Below are 16,983 nucleotides of genomic sequence, written 5' to 3' on the forward strand. Positions count from 1 at the left end.
CAGCTTCTGAGTTAAGCTTCGCATTCCTTGCAGTTATATCTGTAATTCAACACATTGAATTCAGCGAAGAAATAAAGAAAATAAAGAAGTCAGTCGTGTTGCAACCGTCATTGCAAAAACTGACACCGTTTTTGCACCCACATCAGCATGGCAGGCGTATGTTATGGTTGCTACGAGTAAGGGGTCGTTTATTGAAGGCACCATTAGCACATAATGCCAAATTCCCATTATTGCTTCCAAAAAAAAGTCGTTTCGTAACGCTTTATTTGGAGCATTTGCATCGCTCTCATTGCCACGCCAATCCCCTAGTACTAATGGGCCTGCTTCGTCAGCAGGTTTGGCTGGTCAATGCTCGACAGGCTTGCAGTGCAGTAGTCCGAAAATGTGTGCATTGTTTCCGCTACAAGCCGAAACTCTTATCCCAAATAATGGGCAATCTTCCCGCTGATCGCTTACATGGTAATAGGCCATTTGAGATCAGTGGAGTGGACTTTTGTGATCCAATACTAGTTTCGCTGGGAATTCGTGGCAAATCGCCAGTCAAAATGTATATTGCCATATTTGTTTGTTTCACTTCGAAGGCAGTGCATCTTGAATTAGTCACCGATTTAACCTCAAATTCATTTCTGATGTGTTTATCCAGGTTCGATGGTCGACGTGGGCTCGTACGGAAGCTGTATTGTATTCATGGCAACACAGCGGCTATGGAAACGTTTGCTGCGGAGCGGGGCATGGAGTTTGTTTTCATCCCTCCTCGAGCGCCGCATTTTGGCCTTTGGGCAGCGGCGGTAAAATCCGCAAAGGGTCTGCTGCTGAAAGCGATGGGCAGCGCTCGATTACGGCAAGACGAGGTGGCCACCGTGCTGGTCGAGGACGAGGCCGTACTCAACTCGCGGCCAGTGGTCGCTCCCAGCAGCAACCCCAACGACGGCGAAGTGCTCACGCCAGGGCACTTCCTAATAGCGGGAACGCTCGCGCCGCTGACAATCGTGTCCACAGAACCAGTGGACGACGCCAAGCTGACACTCTTAAAAATATGGCAGCTGATATCCAACATCAAGCGTCGGTTTTGGATATACTGGTCAAGGGACTACCTGCTCAGCCTCCAGCAGAGGTCAAAATGGACGAAGGAGAGGCAGAACCTACAGGTCGGAGCAGCCGTGCTCTTGGGAGAGGACAACGCTCCTCCACAACAGTGGATGCTAGGCGTGGTGACAGAAGCCATAGCCGGAGGAGATGGTAGAGTGCGCGTAACTGTCGTTAAGACAAAAAATGGCACATACAAAAGGGCAATTCATCGTGTTGCCCACTGCCACTCAACTAGTACCCCATATTATTGAAGCCCTGCGGCCTTTCAACGCGGCTGATGTTGTAGTAAAAACGAAGAAGTTGAATTATTAAAATTGTATAGGTTAAGAATGAAAATTAAACCACTGTAAAGTAGTTGTTGTTGTAGGCGCTAGCACGGGAGTGTCGCTCACCAAACAATCGCTCTCCCGCTGCTCGCGCTTAGATGAGCTCTCTGCTGTGCAAGCTGCGCTTGCATTGCTGTTAAAATTCAATAAGGTAGTACAAAATTGAGCACCGGTGCCAGCACTTCGTTCGTGCTTACTTCAGAGAAACCGCAAGTTGCAGTCTATATTTTCAAAAATATATTATACACTGGCCCATCGAAGGACCAGACTCCTTTTGGAAGGACAGTACATATTTATGTGTATATATATGCGGCACATAAGCGTATATGGATACGATCTATAAGGCGATAGGCCAGCGCTGAGCGAAACCGTTTTCCCAAGGAATACCCTAACGGGACAAGGTCCATAAAAGTAGAAGTGCACAGTGGGCTGCAAGCCATCGAAAACGGACAGTTTATTGGGAAGAGTGTTCACACACCGACGTTTTGGATATGCCATAAGTAGGGTATGTCGAAATAACATTGCGGGCAAAGTATAAGTCAACAGTGGGCTTAAATAAAATGAAATAAGTTTAAATAAAATAAAATAAAATTAAAATCAAATAAATTAAAATAAAATAATTTAAAATAAAATTAAATACAATAAAATACAATAAAATAAAATAAATACAATAAAGTTAAATAAAGTAAAATGAAGTAGAAAGGAATGTCGTAGTGAACAGGCACCGTCTTGTCGCCGACGTGGAAAGAAGGCAAAGAGCACGCGAAAGTGCTGCGAGCGAAACCACGCGGGAATCAGACCAGGACACCCTCCGCAAGAGCGGGGCGGCGCCGCCTAGACAGCGAAAACAAGACAAGGAGTCGAAGATGGGGATCGTCGTGACGGTGGTGCTTGGGGGCCGAGCGATAACGGCCACAATCGATATTGGGGCCACACGTAGCTTTATGAGTGAGGACTGTGTGCACCGGCAGGCGATCCGAGGCGAAATCCAGGACGTGCAGTCACGGATTAGATTGGCCGACGATGAGTCTCGCAGGAAAGGTGGTAAAGATGACGGCGCTCGTCATACCGACGATGCTGGACCATCTCATCCTGGGGATGGATTTCTTGTGCGCCATAGATACCACATTGCGCTGCAGTAACGCGGCGCTCACGGTGAGAATGAAGGAGGAGTCGAAAGGAGATTCGTCTCTGGTACGCGGGCAATGTGTGTTGACAGAGAGCGGCCGGTTGGGAGGGCCGAGCTCGCTTGCTCTACCGGAGGCTCGTGAACGAGAACTTTAGAAAGGTCCCGAGGCGCCGTGCTGGTTTCCGAGGCTAAGTTCGGAGTAGCCGTCATCGTGGAGGCTAATAGGCAACGAGGAGCCGAGGAAAGTGGATTCTTTCCCCGAAGACGCAAGATGCACGGATCCCGCAAAGGTCGAGGCGATTCGCAGTCGGTGCGGACAGCTATACCGTAACCTGGGCCACCGAACGGACGAGGAGGATTATATCCCCTGAAAGTTGTGTGTCCCCGTCCAACAGAGGAGTTGGGTACTACAAGAATGCCACGCACAGTTTGCGAGCAGAGAGTTCAAGTCGTTTATGGAATCCCTGAGGGTGAAGCTGCAGTTCACAGCTCCGTACTCCCGCAGGAAAATCTACCCGATTCAGCATCGTTGGAAATCGATCTATCAACGAGGGAGGAAAGGATGAAAGAAGTCTCCGAATCGGTCCGTAGTAACTTACAGAAGGCGTCAAAGGACTGGGCAGGTATCATAACCTGCGTCGACGTGATTGGAGGCCCACGCTGGGGGCATCGCGACTCCCCTCGAGTAACACTTCGTAACACTCTGGGAGTCGTGGAAAATCAACGGCGGCTGGCTGGTCCGATCCCTCGGTCGGGCAGACAAGCGGTCCTGGACAGAGGGATACCGGGGCTGGCGTCCCAGGTGTCACACGCGTTCGAGCGCTGGGAGGGCACCAAGTCCCGGGGAGCCTGCTTGCTGGAGGAGGAGGAGGACTAGTTAAGAGGCTTCTCGTGTAGGCGGAGCGGACCCCAGGAGGGGACTGGATGATGTCCTCGAAGGGTGGCCATCCGTTAAGTCGTCCTGGTCGAGCAGTGAGGACGTGACAGAGCGAGTGATGCTCCCGACCATCTCACACAATTGGAGAGTACGCCCGGCCGGCACGATGTTGACGAAAGAGGTCGTGGAATTATTAAAGAAGGAGATTGACGCCTGTGATCGGCGGCACCGCCGCAACCGATTCCAACTATCGGCCGCCGACGCTAAATATAACGTCCAATGGCGGCCACAAGAGCCGTGGTTGTCTCCCTGCTGAGTAAGGGGAAGAGAATAATGCATGGAATATAAGCAATATACGTAACGTATGGAACAGGCAATAGTCGTAATTTATACAGTAAGCGATAGACGTAATATGTAGTTATAGGAAAAAAGATTCAACTGTTGATTCAAAAAGGCCGCCAAAGAACGATTTAGATATCGGCTATCGGCGGCGCAACTCTGCGTAGAGAGCTCACGAGCGGAGAGTTGCGCTGCTGGCGCCGAACGCTCTGAGCGGAGATTAGTAAATAAGGAGAGTATAGTTAAGTTTAAAGGCCAAGAAGACGATAATAAAACGTGGTTTAATTAAAGTTCCTCGTAATTATAAGAGAATAGAAATAAAGTGAAAAAAAAAGAAAAGTAGAAGCTATCGGCGGCGCAACTCTGCGTAGAGAGCTCACGAGCGGAGAGTTGCGCTGCTGGCGCCGAACGCTCTGAGCGGAGATTAGTAAATAAGGAGAGTATAGTTAAGTTTAAAGGCCAAGAAGACGATAATAAAACGTGGTTTAATTAAAGTTCCTCGTAATTATAAGAGAATAGAAATAAAGTGAAAAAAAAAGAAAAGTAGAAGCGTGTTCGTATATCCCATCAAAAAGGCAGTAGAAAAGAGGAGACAAAGTCTGGAAGAAGTGATAAAGAAAGGTGGTAACGAGTAAGTCGCAGCTCGATTTCTGCAGACGTGCATGTGCTTGCATTTGTTGGTGGTTAGCTTGGCGCCTGAGTATTCGGCCCATTTAAGTATTGTTCTGAGGATTGGGTTTATGTTTATATTAATGTTTTTTCTGTTATTTAGTTTGAGTATTATATTAAAGTCGTCTGCGTAGGCGCTTAGGCTGATATTGGGGTATATTTGGGGAGCTTTTCGGCGAGCTTGTTGTATGCTATTACAAAAAGGATCACTGAGAGTGGCGAGGCCTGGGGGATGCCGTTGTGGATGGGGTGGAAGGGGGAGATGTTAGTGTTTATTTGTACTGTAATTTTTCTGTTCGTCCTGAAATTTTTTATGTAGTTTAATGTTTTGGGTCCCGTTTTCCATTCCATGAGTTGGTCAAGTATTGAGTGTAGTCCGATTCTGTCAAAAGTTTTTTCAAAGTCTAGGGATATTATAGACGTATTGTTTCTTCTGGAGATGCTAGTAGATGGTCTATCAACAATAGGCTGTCTATAGCAGATTTCCCCTTCTTGAATCCTGTTTGACTGATATGGATTAATTTGGCATTGGAGACAAACCACCACAGTCGCTTTGCTACTATTTTGTCTAGGACTTTTGATAGACACGAGTCGAGTGATATTGGTCGGTAGGAGTTTAGTGCGGTTTTGTCTGTGTTGGGTTTTGAAATTGGGATTATTATACTATTCTTGTAAACTTGGGGGATGTAATGTTTTAGTATAGAGTTTCGGAGGTTGGTTATACGACATTTTATTTTCCTGTTCATATTTTTTATCATGGCGTAGCTTATTCTGTCTATACAGGGTGTGTTACCTTTTAATGTATTTAGAGCTGATGTAAATTCGACTAGTGTTATTTCTTTCTCTATTTATTTAGCAAGATATATGTGTGATTGAGTAGGTTGTTCAGTGATGCTTGTCTTGTATTTATAAAGGTCATGGAGAAATTGTGGTCAGATGATGAGTTTGAGAAGTTTTTGCTGAAGAGTTCTGCTATTTCTGCTTTGTTGGTGGTATTTTGGTTTGTTACTGGTCTTAGGATGCAATGGATGTCTTTTTGGCGGTTTAGGCCGCAAAAGCGTCTAATATTACTCCAAATTGATCTTGGAGGTGTGTCGAGTGCCATTTGTGTCGTGAATTTTAGGATACTATTGTAAAGAAGTTATTTCTGGTGAGACGCCCGGCGTTCAGCAGTTTTTTTTTTTTTTTCAGTTCTTGCTCACTTGTCGTTTGCATCGGACGTGCATTGTGATAAGCTTACTACAATCTGTTTAAGTGTCAACTAAAACGAAACGCGAGCTATTTTTAGCCACTGCTGAGCGGTGGCGGCTGCATATTACGGTAACTTACAGTAAAGAGAGAGACTTTAGCGGTGTTTCGCTTGCCCCTCGCCCTGCGCTCCGTGCTAGCGAGAGGTCGACACCCCTTTACCTTGCGCTTGCATATTTTTTGAACTGCGGAAGCTACCTACAATTGCCTATTTAACTATTTAAATAGTAGCAATTGTAAGAATGGATGAAGACTTGTCGTCTTGCTCGCTTCTTAGTGAGAGAAGTTTGAAGACAGAGATGATGAGGAAGATATCGTACGCTGACCCTGCTGCCATGCGTTCACAATTACGCTCACAGCTTACAAGTAATGGGATGCCAACAAACAGTAATTTAGTTAATTTGGCAAACAGAACAAACATTTCGTTCTCATCGCTAACAACGAGTTGCCATACAAGTTACACATGTACTGTAACTATGACCCAAGCAAGCTGTGCTCCAACTTCCACTTACACTGTGGCGGCCACTGAAGGGCCCAACATGTCCTCAACAATGTTGGCGGGCAACAAGTCACTGAACGACACCCTGGCACGTATAGCTACGCATAATGTCAAATGCCCATTCCAACTAGGCGTAAGCAAGAAGCGAAAAGGTGGAGCGCAAACCAATTCAATTCGTAAGGCAAAGGTGCAAGCTACCGGCCAACAAAAAGTGCCCTCCAAAACAGTGTCTGCAAGCAGTGCACTAAGCAGCAATCGCTACGCAGCGCTTGCTGAGGAAGCAGATTCTATTATGGATCTGGAAGAAGAAAGCCAGGACGAACAAGCTTGTGAGACTGCCAAAGACCAGCAAATAAGCAGAGCACCCAAACCTCCAGCTATATGCGTGCCTCAAGTGAACAAAATGGATAAGCTGGAAGAAGAAATCAATGCTGTAGTCCAAGCCGACGAGTATGACATTCGTACATCCAGAAAGCTTTCGCGCAATTGTTAGAATGCTGACGGCGAAAAATTGTGAGTTTTGGCACCATCAGCTGAGAGAGGACACCCCATACAGGGTAATTGTAAGAGGCATTCATCCTAATGTGCCTAAACAACTAATCGAACGCACGTTCACGGAAAGAGGCTACACAGTCAAGAACATCTATTGCCCCAGGAAGCCGGACTGGCGTAATATAGAAGTTAACCCAGGGGATGACGAAGACGTAATAAACCTAAAAACTAGACAGAGTTTGTTTTACGTTAACTTAAAGAAGAGCCAAAATGTTAGTGAGGCACTTAACATTACGCAAATTGGACGGCATAGGGTATCAGTTACCAAGGCAAAGTTTAGCAAAGACTTGGTGCAATGCTTCAGATGCCAGGACTTTGGACATACCCGAAATTATTGCCTTAAAAAGCCAGTCTGTGGTAAGTGCTCAGGCAATCATCTCACAGGGTCGGATTCGTGCGACCTCAGGCTAGACAGTGAATCGATATGCGCTAACTGCGGTGGCGATCACATATCTAGCTACAAAAACTGTTCAGTCAGAATTGAGCTGAGCAAAAAACTTAAGCCGCCAGCAAGATTGCCTCAAGAAGGGATGCTAAACGGCGTCAAAAGTAATAAACCACCGGTCAAAACTCAATTCATTCCTAATGCTACAGTTAGAGGTGGATTCTCCTATGCTGACATAACTAGGCAGCGTGGGCCGAAACATAATAAGACGAACGCAGCACCCGTCAACTCACAGGTGCAAGATTGTCCTGAGTATGAGCAATTTGGTAGCAAATTCAAAGAGCTCGAAAAAGCTATATTTGATCTAAACAGCAGAATGGATCAACTGTTCAAACTAATGCAGGATTCGATTGAGGCAAACAAAGCCTTTCGTGACCTGGCTCTAAAGCTGATCTCAAAATGAACAGTCCACAAATAAAAATTGGATTGTGGAATGCAAGGGGCTTAGCGAAGAACATTGAAGAGCTAAAACTATTCCTAAGTGCCAATACAATAGATATAATGCTCATTACTGAGACGCACATGCGACCCGGCTTTTTAGTATATCTGCCAGGTTATGACCAATATTATGCTACTCACCTCAGTGGAACAGCGAAGCATCCCTGGTGGGGTAACAACAGGTCATGTTCTCGAGGGAAGCATTTGCAAGAGGCCATTGCCAATAGTACGTGCGAAATCCTAGCCACTGGTGAGCCAACTTTCTTCTTTATAACCAATGGGATTGAGAGAAATAAGCTAGCACCTGAAATAAGGTATGAGCTCTCCTCGGATCATTTGCCTATCATAGCAACAGTGCATTCTGCACACCAAAGGCTCGCACACCTCGAGGCTCATGTGTAAAAGTTTTTCAAACAGAACTGGCTAGCAAAACCAACCTCAACATGGAAATAAATAGTCCGGATGATCTTGAAGATGCAATGTCAATCTTCATGAGAAACGTTTTCTTAGCTGCATCTTCTGCTACTCCAATAACCCAATGCTCGCAAATACAACATCGAAGAGATATTCTCCCCCCATATGTTGACGCGCTTATAAGGCTCAAACGAAGGGTAAGAAGAGAATACTCAAAAACTGGGGATACTCGAGTCCACCAGATCTACGCAAGGCTATCCAATCGGCTACAAAAGGTCCTTGTAAAAGTCAAGCGAAAGAAAATTGATGGAATACTAGAAAGTGCGGGCCCCGATGCACCTTTCAATTACACACTCTGGAAACTTACAAGTCGGTTTAAAAGGGTGGTTGGTGTTACTCCAGTCAACAGAAAGCCGAAGTCTTTGCAGACAGCTTAGAGGAAAGATTTAAGCCATTTAATCTCACTTCCGATAGGACCAGAAGAGACGTTGCCCCTGGTGCGAGCGAGGGCGCGTGGAAGACGCCAACCACATTCTTTTCGAATGTGGACGGTTCCTGGAGGAGAGGCGTCGTCTGGAAGAGGCAGTGGGCCGCTCCATCAGAGTGGACAACATTGTCAACACCATGCTGGAATCGGAGGAAGCTTGGGAACTAACAAGCACCTTCGAGGCCACAGTGATGATGGAGCTCCGTAGAGTCGAGCGAATGAGAAGTCGAGCTGTCCCAGGCTAAGGTAGCGCACAGTGCTTGCGAAGCGATGCTTTACGGCCGTCCCGCAAGCATCGCGCACTATCCTAGCCACCATGCAACTTGCACCTGTATAATTATAAAAACTGTTAATAAACGAATATAAAAAAAAAAAAAAAAAAAAAAAAAAAAAAACATACACACACACACTCATACAAACAAAAACAAGCACACACACATACACAGGCGACTGCGCTAGGGTTGCGCTGCAGTCTTGGCAGTACTATGAGAATTTATTTGTTGAATAATTTGAATTCGAGACGTACGATCTTAATGAAACTTTCAGAATGTAATCATATTGCTTAAATGTATGTATATTCCGAAGCTCTAGTATTTGAAATACGCCTTTTACAAAGTTGACGGTGAGGGGGTGGATTAGGGGTGGGGGATAAATTTTAACAAAAACCTAAATTGTATTAAATGCATCTTAATATACATTTAAAATTTGGAGACTCTATCTTTAACAAAGTGGGAGATATAATTTTATAACTGATCTTCGAAAAGGTTTTTTATCGATAAACAAATATCGAAATGAATTATCGTATTTAGTGATAAACTCGATATGCGCGCGCTATGTACGGACATTGAAAAAAAATTGAAGTCTCTAGCTCTTTTATCTTCTGAAATCGACGCGTTCAAACCTACAGACAGACGGACGGACGGAAAGGGTCAAATCGACTCAGCTTGTCGCCCTGATCAAGAATATATATATACTTTGTGGGGTTTGCACCGCCTCCTTCTGCCTGTTAGATACATTTTAACAAAACCATTATACCCTGATTTCCCATTTCTAATGGGTTCAGGGTATAAAAACAAGAAAAGCAAGAGTCACAAACCAAAGCGCTGGACCTAAGCCCGAAAAAAACAACAACAATGCTTAAGCCGCCCGACATAAACCCAACATAAAAACTAATCTACACCAAATATCAAAATCTAAACAACCCAAAATACATTGTAATTAACAGAAAAGACAATAAATCCTTTGAAAATGTATCACCGTTTCTAATTAAAAAAACAATAGACTACTCATGTGCAGGAGAAGTCGACTTATGAAAAAAAAACTCGGCCGGCACCTTACTAATCAAAACAAAAAATATCTTACAAACAATGAAATTACTAAAAATAAAAAATATGGCCGATATCAAAGTTGAAGCCACTGAACACAAGACACTAAATTTTTCTAAGGGAGTAATCTAGTGCAACGAATTACGAAACATAGAGGAAGCAGAAATACTAAATGAGCTTAAACCTCAAAGCGTAACCGAAGTGCGAAATATATTAAAAAAACAAGACCAATGCATGACTGAAACTGGACTTATAATCGTTACATTCGCCACTCACAACCTTCCAGAAGCGATACAAATTTGATAAGAAAGCACAAGAGCTCGCCCGTACATTCCTCTACCTCTGAGATGCAGAAATGCCTACGATTTGGACATCTAACACCGATCTGCATAAGTCCAGAAGAAACATGTAAAAACTGCTCTTAAACTACACACACCACTGAAAATGAGACATGCACCAACGAGAAGTTCTGCCTAAGCTGCATAAACAACTCCGAAGTCGACCCCAAAAACAGCCCACTCAGATTACAACGGCCACACACGCGGTAATTATCACAAAATCTGACTCACAATACTCTCACATTCCTCTCTTTAAACTAAAATAAAACCAAATGACCTTTAAGATCATCCAATGGAACAAAAACGGTTACACAAATAATTACAGCGAACTACAAATAATAATTGAAAAACACACGCCCCTTATTCTATCTCTACATAAACATAGTACACCCCATACCTATACCAAACAACTACACCTAAATAACAAAAAACAGTTCACCTTCCCATGGGGGCGTAGCTTTACTGATACATAATTCCCTACAAACTCGAGAAGTCTCGCTGAACGGTGCCTTCGACGTCAAACCTCAAATTTAGAGTAATTTCAGTCTACATAGCACCAAAGAGGGGATAACATACTCGTGCTAGTCACTGGCAACTTTAATGGTTGGCATAAAAACTGGTGCTCAAACATTAATAATCATAGGGGCAAAATACTCGACAAATTCATAGCTCAATCAAACTACATCCTACTAAATGACGGTTCACCACCACACCTTAGCACCCACAATACACTAACAAATATCGACATAACCTTTGGTAGTCCAATTTTACAACTTGACAGCACGAGGTACTTCCCTATCTTCACTTCCCTATCATAATTAACCTCTTTAACTCTTATCCAACAAGAGCACAACACACATCCTCCAAACCTATTTTCATCACCGACAAAGCCAATTGGGAACGATTTGCAGAATTCACAGAAGAATACTCATCGCAACTAAAACCAAGCACAAACATAAACAAAGAAACAGCCACAATACAAAAAATAATTATATCCAGTGCACACAAAACAATCCCTCAGACACACCCTATGTCCAAACCGCATAAAGTACCTTGGTGGAACAACAATCTACAAAACTTAGGGACGACAAAGTCAAGATATGGCACATACTAAAAAGAAACATCTGTACCCAGAAAATTCAATTTAAATGTGCGAATGCCAAATTTAGAAGAACCCTAAAAGAAGCTAAAAAACATAGTGTGATGAATCACATTTTTCCCCAACCCCGACCCCGAGAAAACTGTCTACTTAACCCTTTTTCCTTTTTTTTTATGCCCTGAACCCATTGAAAATGGGAAATCAGGGTATAATGGTTTTGTTAAAATGTATGTAACAGGCAGAAGGAGGCGTGGCAGACCCCACAAAGTATATATATTCTTGATCAGGGCGACGAGCTGAGTCGATTTAGCCCTGTCCGTCTGTCTGTCCGTCCGTCCGTCCGTCTGTCCGTATGTTTGAACGCGTCGATTTCAGAAGATACAAGAGCTAGAGACTTCAACTTTTTTTTAAAATGTCCGTATATATCACGCGGATATCGAGTTTATCACTAAAAAACGATAACTCATTCCGATACTTTTTTATCGATAAAAAACCTTATCGAAGATCAGTTTAAAAATTATATCTCCTACATCTTTCAAGCTAGAGTCTCCAAATTTAAAATGTATATTAAAACGCAAGTCATACAATTTCGGTTTTTGTTAAAATTTACCCTCCACCCCCAAATCCACCCCCTCACCCTAATCTTTGTAAAAGTCGTATATCAAATACTAGAAACTTGTGTTCGGTATACACATACATTTAAACAATATGAATACGTTCTGAAAGTTTCATTACGATCGTACGCCTAGAAATTAAATTATTCAACAAATAAGTTCTCCTAATATTGCCAACACTGTAGCGCAATCGCCTGTACATATATGTGAGTGTGTGTGTGCGTGTATTTGTTTGCATGAGTGCGTGTGTGGGTGCTAATTATTATTGAAATATCAGTTGCTTGTAGGGTTCAGGGGATCTCGTAGTCGAGCAGTCTCGACTAGAGCTTTCTTACTTGTTTTTTTTTTTTTTTTTTGTAAAAATGTTTATATTTTATTAACGAGCTTACTGCTACCATAATGGCAACTTAATCTAGTTCTACATTAAAAATAATAACAAACAGATCTAGACTTAGATTACATATTTATGTGTTAATTTTTAATATTACTTTAACATTACTATTAATATTATATTAATATAGTTTTGTTTTGTTAAATATTTTTCTTTTATATTTAATTACGTTATTATTCTTTTGGGCAAGTCCGTTGGGTGGCACTTTTTGAGGCGTCTCTTCCTCGGCTTGGCAGTTAGCCGTCTGGCTAAAACGTTGCTGTGGCTGTCAAGACGTTCTATATATCTTGCGGAACGTGACTGTAGGACATCTCCCACCTTTGGAACCTTTAGATCCTTTTCGAGGTCTCGAGTCCTCATGTACCATGGGGCATCACAGATTCGCCTCAGGATCTTTGCTTGGGCGACTCTAATTTTTTCCAAGTTTGATTTGGATGCAATGCCGTATACTTCTAGGGCGTATTTCCAGATCGGGCTTAGGATGCTTTTATATATCATAGTTTTACTATAAAGTGACAGCTTGTTTTTTGGAGCAAGAAGCCATGCCATTTTTCTGGATTTTGCCATTATTGACTGCCGTACCATGGTAGTATGTGCCTTAAAATTCAGCTTCCTGTCCAGTAAAACTCCAAGGTACTTGTATGAGCTCTTTTGTGGGATTCTGGAGCCCAGCATGGTGATGCCGCTACAAGACAAAGTTCGTGTGGTAAACGTGACATTTACGCACTTACTGGTGTTGATGCCTATATTCCATTTTCTGGCCCATCCTTCAAAGCTATTTACGTACTGCTGCAAGGATTCCGTGGCTATGTTGATGCTAGGGCTTCTGGTCAAAACTGCAGTGTCATCTGCGTAGGCGAATGTAACGATTATAAGTCCAGTTTCAGTCATGCATTGGTCTTGTTTTTTTAATATATTTCGCACTTCGGTTACGCTTTGAGGTTTAAGCTCATTTAGTATTTCTGCTTCCTCTATGTTTCGTAATTCGTTGCACTAGATTACTCCCTTAGAAAAATTTAGTGTCTTGTGTTCAGTGGCTTCAACTTTGATATCGGCCATATTTTTTATTTTTAGTAATTTCATTGTTTGTAAGATATTTTTTGTTTTGATTAGTAAGGTGCCGGCCGAGTTTTTTTTTCATAAGTCGACTTCTCCTGCACATGAGTAGTCTATTGTTTTTTTAATTAGAAACGGTGATACATTTTCAAAGGATTTATTGTCTTTTCTGTTAATTACAATGTATTTTGGGTTGTTTAGATTTTGATATTTGGTGTAGATTAGTTTTTATGTTGGGTTTATGTCGGGCGGCTTAAGCATTGTTGTTGTTTTTTTCGGGCTTAGGTCCAGCGCTTTGGTTTGTGACTCTTGCTTTTCTTGTTTTTATACCCTGAACCCATTAGAAATGGGAAATCAGGGTATAATGGTTTTGTTAAAATGTATCTAACAGGCAGAAGGAGGCGGTGCAAACCCCACAAAGTATATATATATTCTTGATCAGGGCGACAAGCTGAGTCGATTTGACCCTTTCCGTCCGTCCGTCTGTCTGTAGGTTTGAACGCGTCGATTTCAGAAGATAAAAGAGCTAGAGACTTCAATTTTTTTTCAATGTCCGTACATAGCGCGCGCATATCGAGTTTATCACTAAATACGATAATTCATTTCGATATTTGTTTATCGATAAAAAACCTTTTCGAAGATCAGTTATAAAATTATATCTCCCACTTTGTTAAAGATAGAGTCTCCAAATTTTAAATGTATATTAAGATGCATTTAATACAATTTAGGTTTTTGTTAAAATTTATCCCCCACCCCTAATCCACCCCCTCACCGTCATCTTTGTAAAAGGCGTATTTCAAATACTAGAGCTTCGGAATATACATACATTTAAGCAATATGATTACATTCTGAAAGTTTCATTAAGATCGTACGTCTCGAATTCAAATTATTCAACAAATAAATTCTCATAGCACTGCCAAGACTGCAGCGCAACCCTAGCGCAGTCGCCTGTGTATGTGTGTGTGCTTGTTTTTGTTTGTATGAGTGTGTGTGTGTATGTTTTTTTTTTTTTTTTTTTTTTTTTATATTCGTTTATTAACAGTTTTTATAATTATACAGGTGCAAGTTGCATGGTGGCTAGGATAGTGCGCGATGCTTGCGGGACGGCCGTAAAGCATCGCTTCGCAAGCACTGTGCGCTACCTTAGCCTGGGACAGCTCGACTTCTCATTCGCTCGACTCTACGGAGCTCCATCATCACTGTGGCCGCGAAGGTGCTTGTTAGTTCCCAAGCTTCCTCCGATTCCAGCATGGTGTTGACAATGTTGTCCGCTCTGATGGAGCGGCCCACTGCCTCTTCCAGACGACGCCTCTCCTCCAGGAACCGTCCACATTCGAAAAGAATGTGGTTGGCGTCTTCCACGCGCCCTCGCTCGCACCAGGGGCACTCGTCAGATTCCTCGTGGCCAAAGCGCTTCAAATAGCTCCGAAAGCATCCATGTCCCGAGAGGATCTGCGTAAGGTAGAAGTTTACCTCGCCGTGCTTGCGGTTGACCCATGGTTCAAGCTCCGGGATGAGCTTGTGCGTCCACCGCCCTTTAGCTGAGCTATTCCAATTTCTTTGCCATCGTGCAATGCTGTTCGCCCTGATAGCGTTGGGTCGCGCAGGCGCGTGCGAATTTCGCTCCACGGCTTCGGCGACCAAGTACTCCAGTGGTACCATACCAGCTATGACGAGCGCCGCGTCATCGGAGATAGTCCTGAGCGCAGCTGACTCTGATTGCGCTCAGTCTGTAGACCGCGCAAATGCCCCGGCTGTAGCTCGGCGTTGCCATCGCTCTTGCCCATATGGGCGCAGCATAGAGGATGACGGACCTAATGACGCTCATTAGAAGGAGACGTCGTTGCTGTTTAGGTCCCCGCGTGTTAAGCATAATTCTCGAGAGAGCTCTACAAGAATCAGCTGCCTTTTTTTGCACATACTCTAAGTGCTCGCGGAAAGTTAATCTTGTGTCTATCATGACACCAAGATACTTTATCGCCCTCTTTGACGCAATGGTGACGCTGCCGATCTTTATATTGGCAGTTTCCACTCTTTTGCGACTGCTGACTAGGACAACTTCAGTTTTGTGTGCCGCTAGCTCGAGCCCAGCTCCAGTAAACCAGCTTCGTATGCGATTGATACTTTCGCTGCACATATCCTCTGTATCTTTGAGCTCCTTTCCTATGGCTACGACAACTACATCATCAGCAAAGCCGATGGTATGCGCACCTGTTGGTAGTTCCAAGCGCAGTACGCCGTCGTACATGATATTCCATAGGAGAGGCCCCAGCACTGAGCCTTGGGGTACTCCAGCTGACACTGTATGAGTTTGGGGACCCTCACTCGTATTGTATACCAGTGTTCTTCCTCTGAAGTAACTCTTTATTGTTTCTTTAAGATATTTAGGGATATTATATTGCGACAGCGCATTCAGTATCATATCCCAACTAGCTGTATTGAAGGCATTCTTTACGTCCAGGGTCGCAATAATGCCGTATTGCTTCGTCCCATGCTTCCATCTTGTGCCATGGATGGCGGAGGTGGCCAGACCAACAACTTTGTTTAGCGCATCCGTTGTTGGCCGGGCCTTTCGGAATCCAAATTGGTTTGGTGACAGGCCTCCGGCGCTAGTAATCGCAGTCTCCAGACTGGAGCAGATCAATTTCTCAAACACCTTTCCCATGGTGTCTAAGAGGCAGATCGGTCTGTATGAAGATGGCTCATCTGGTGGTTTGCCAGCCTTGGGTAGCAACACCAGGTTCTGGGCTTTCCATTTTGCCGGGAACGTCTCTTGTATTAAACATTCGTTGAATAATTCAGCGAACGTATTAGGGTGCAAAGCGAGGGCTAGTTTTAGCGCACGATTTGGGATCCCGTCCGGCCCTGGAGCAGTGTTGGTTCTAAGACCCCGGAGAGTTAATATAATTTCTTCCTCTGTGACTAAAACAATTTCAGTGCTCATTGAGCCCTGATCAGCAGACTCGGACCGAGGGGCGTGAATGGAGCTTAAACTTTCTGGAAAGAGCGTTTCCACAATCGATTTAAGCTCCAGACGATCCGTAGACTGCACCTGTCTACCTGCGTATAGTCTTTTAACTACTATCTTATATGCCCTGCCCCAAGGGTCATATTCGGCTGAGTCGCACAACTCTAAAAAACATTCTCTTCTGCTTGCCCGAATGGCCCTCTTCAACTGTCTTCTAGCTGCCTGGTAAGCTAATTGTTTTTCTAAAAACGTAGACCTACCGCGAGCCCGTTGGTAGCTTCTTCTCGCCTGGATGCATTTGCGGCGAATGTCACCTATTTGTGCATTCCACCAATACGTAGGCTATACAGTGGTGGGGCTCACTGAGAAAAGCTACGTCTATACATTTTTCCCTAACGGTCTGCTCAAGAAGGTCTTGGGCAGCAATACAATGATTTAGGTTAAGCTGCAATAACCTTAACATTTCATTTTACGAGCAGCTTCACGGTAAGATGATTTTGATTTTCTCCTTTCCGGATGCAGAGGCTACATTTTGGTGGCCTAGTGCATGCTTTTGCACTGTGACCCATCTCTCCACACCTGAAACAGGCGCCCTTTAGGTCACAGTCGCTGCGACAGTTTGCTGCCATATGACCGTAATCGAGGCACTTGAAACAGCGTTTAGGCTTTTCCACGGCTCG

General features: G+C 43.8%; 1 long non-coding RNA gene and 1 pseudogene across 1 annotated transcript in view; both read left to right on the plus strand.

Moving 5' to 3' along the window:
- LOC149090851 (uncharacterized) overlaps positions 1 to 16,983 on the plus strand; it is a 116,859-nt gene that overhangs the window by 21,786 nt on the left and 78,090 nt on the right. The window lies entirely within an intron of this gene.
- On the plus strand, positions 691 to 1,366 carry LOC149090852 (uncharacterized; annotated as a pseudogene).

Source organism: Drosophila navojoa, chromosome X (assembly GCF_054131105.1).
Source record: "Drosophila navojoa isolate 15081-1374.11 chromosome X, UAZ_NAV_1.0, whole genome shotgun sequence".
Taxonomy (NCBI): Eukaryota; Metazoa; Arthropoda; class Insecta; order Diptera; family Drosophilidae; genus Drosophila; species Drosophila navojoa.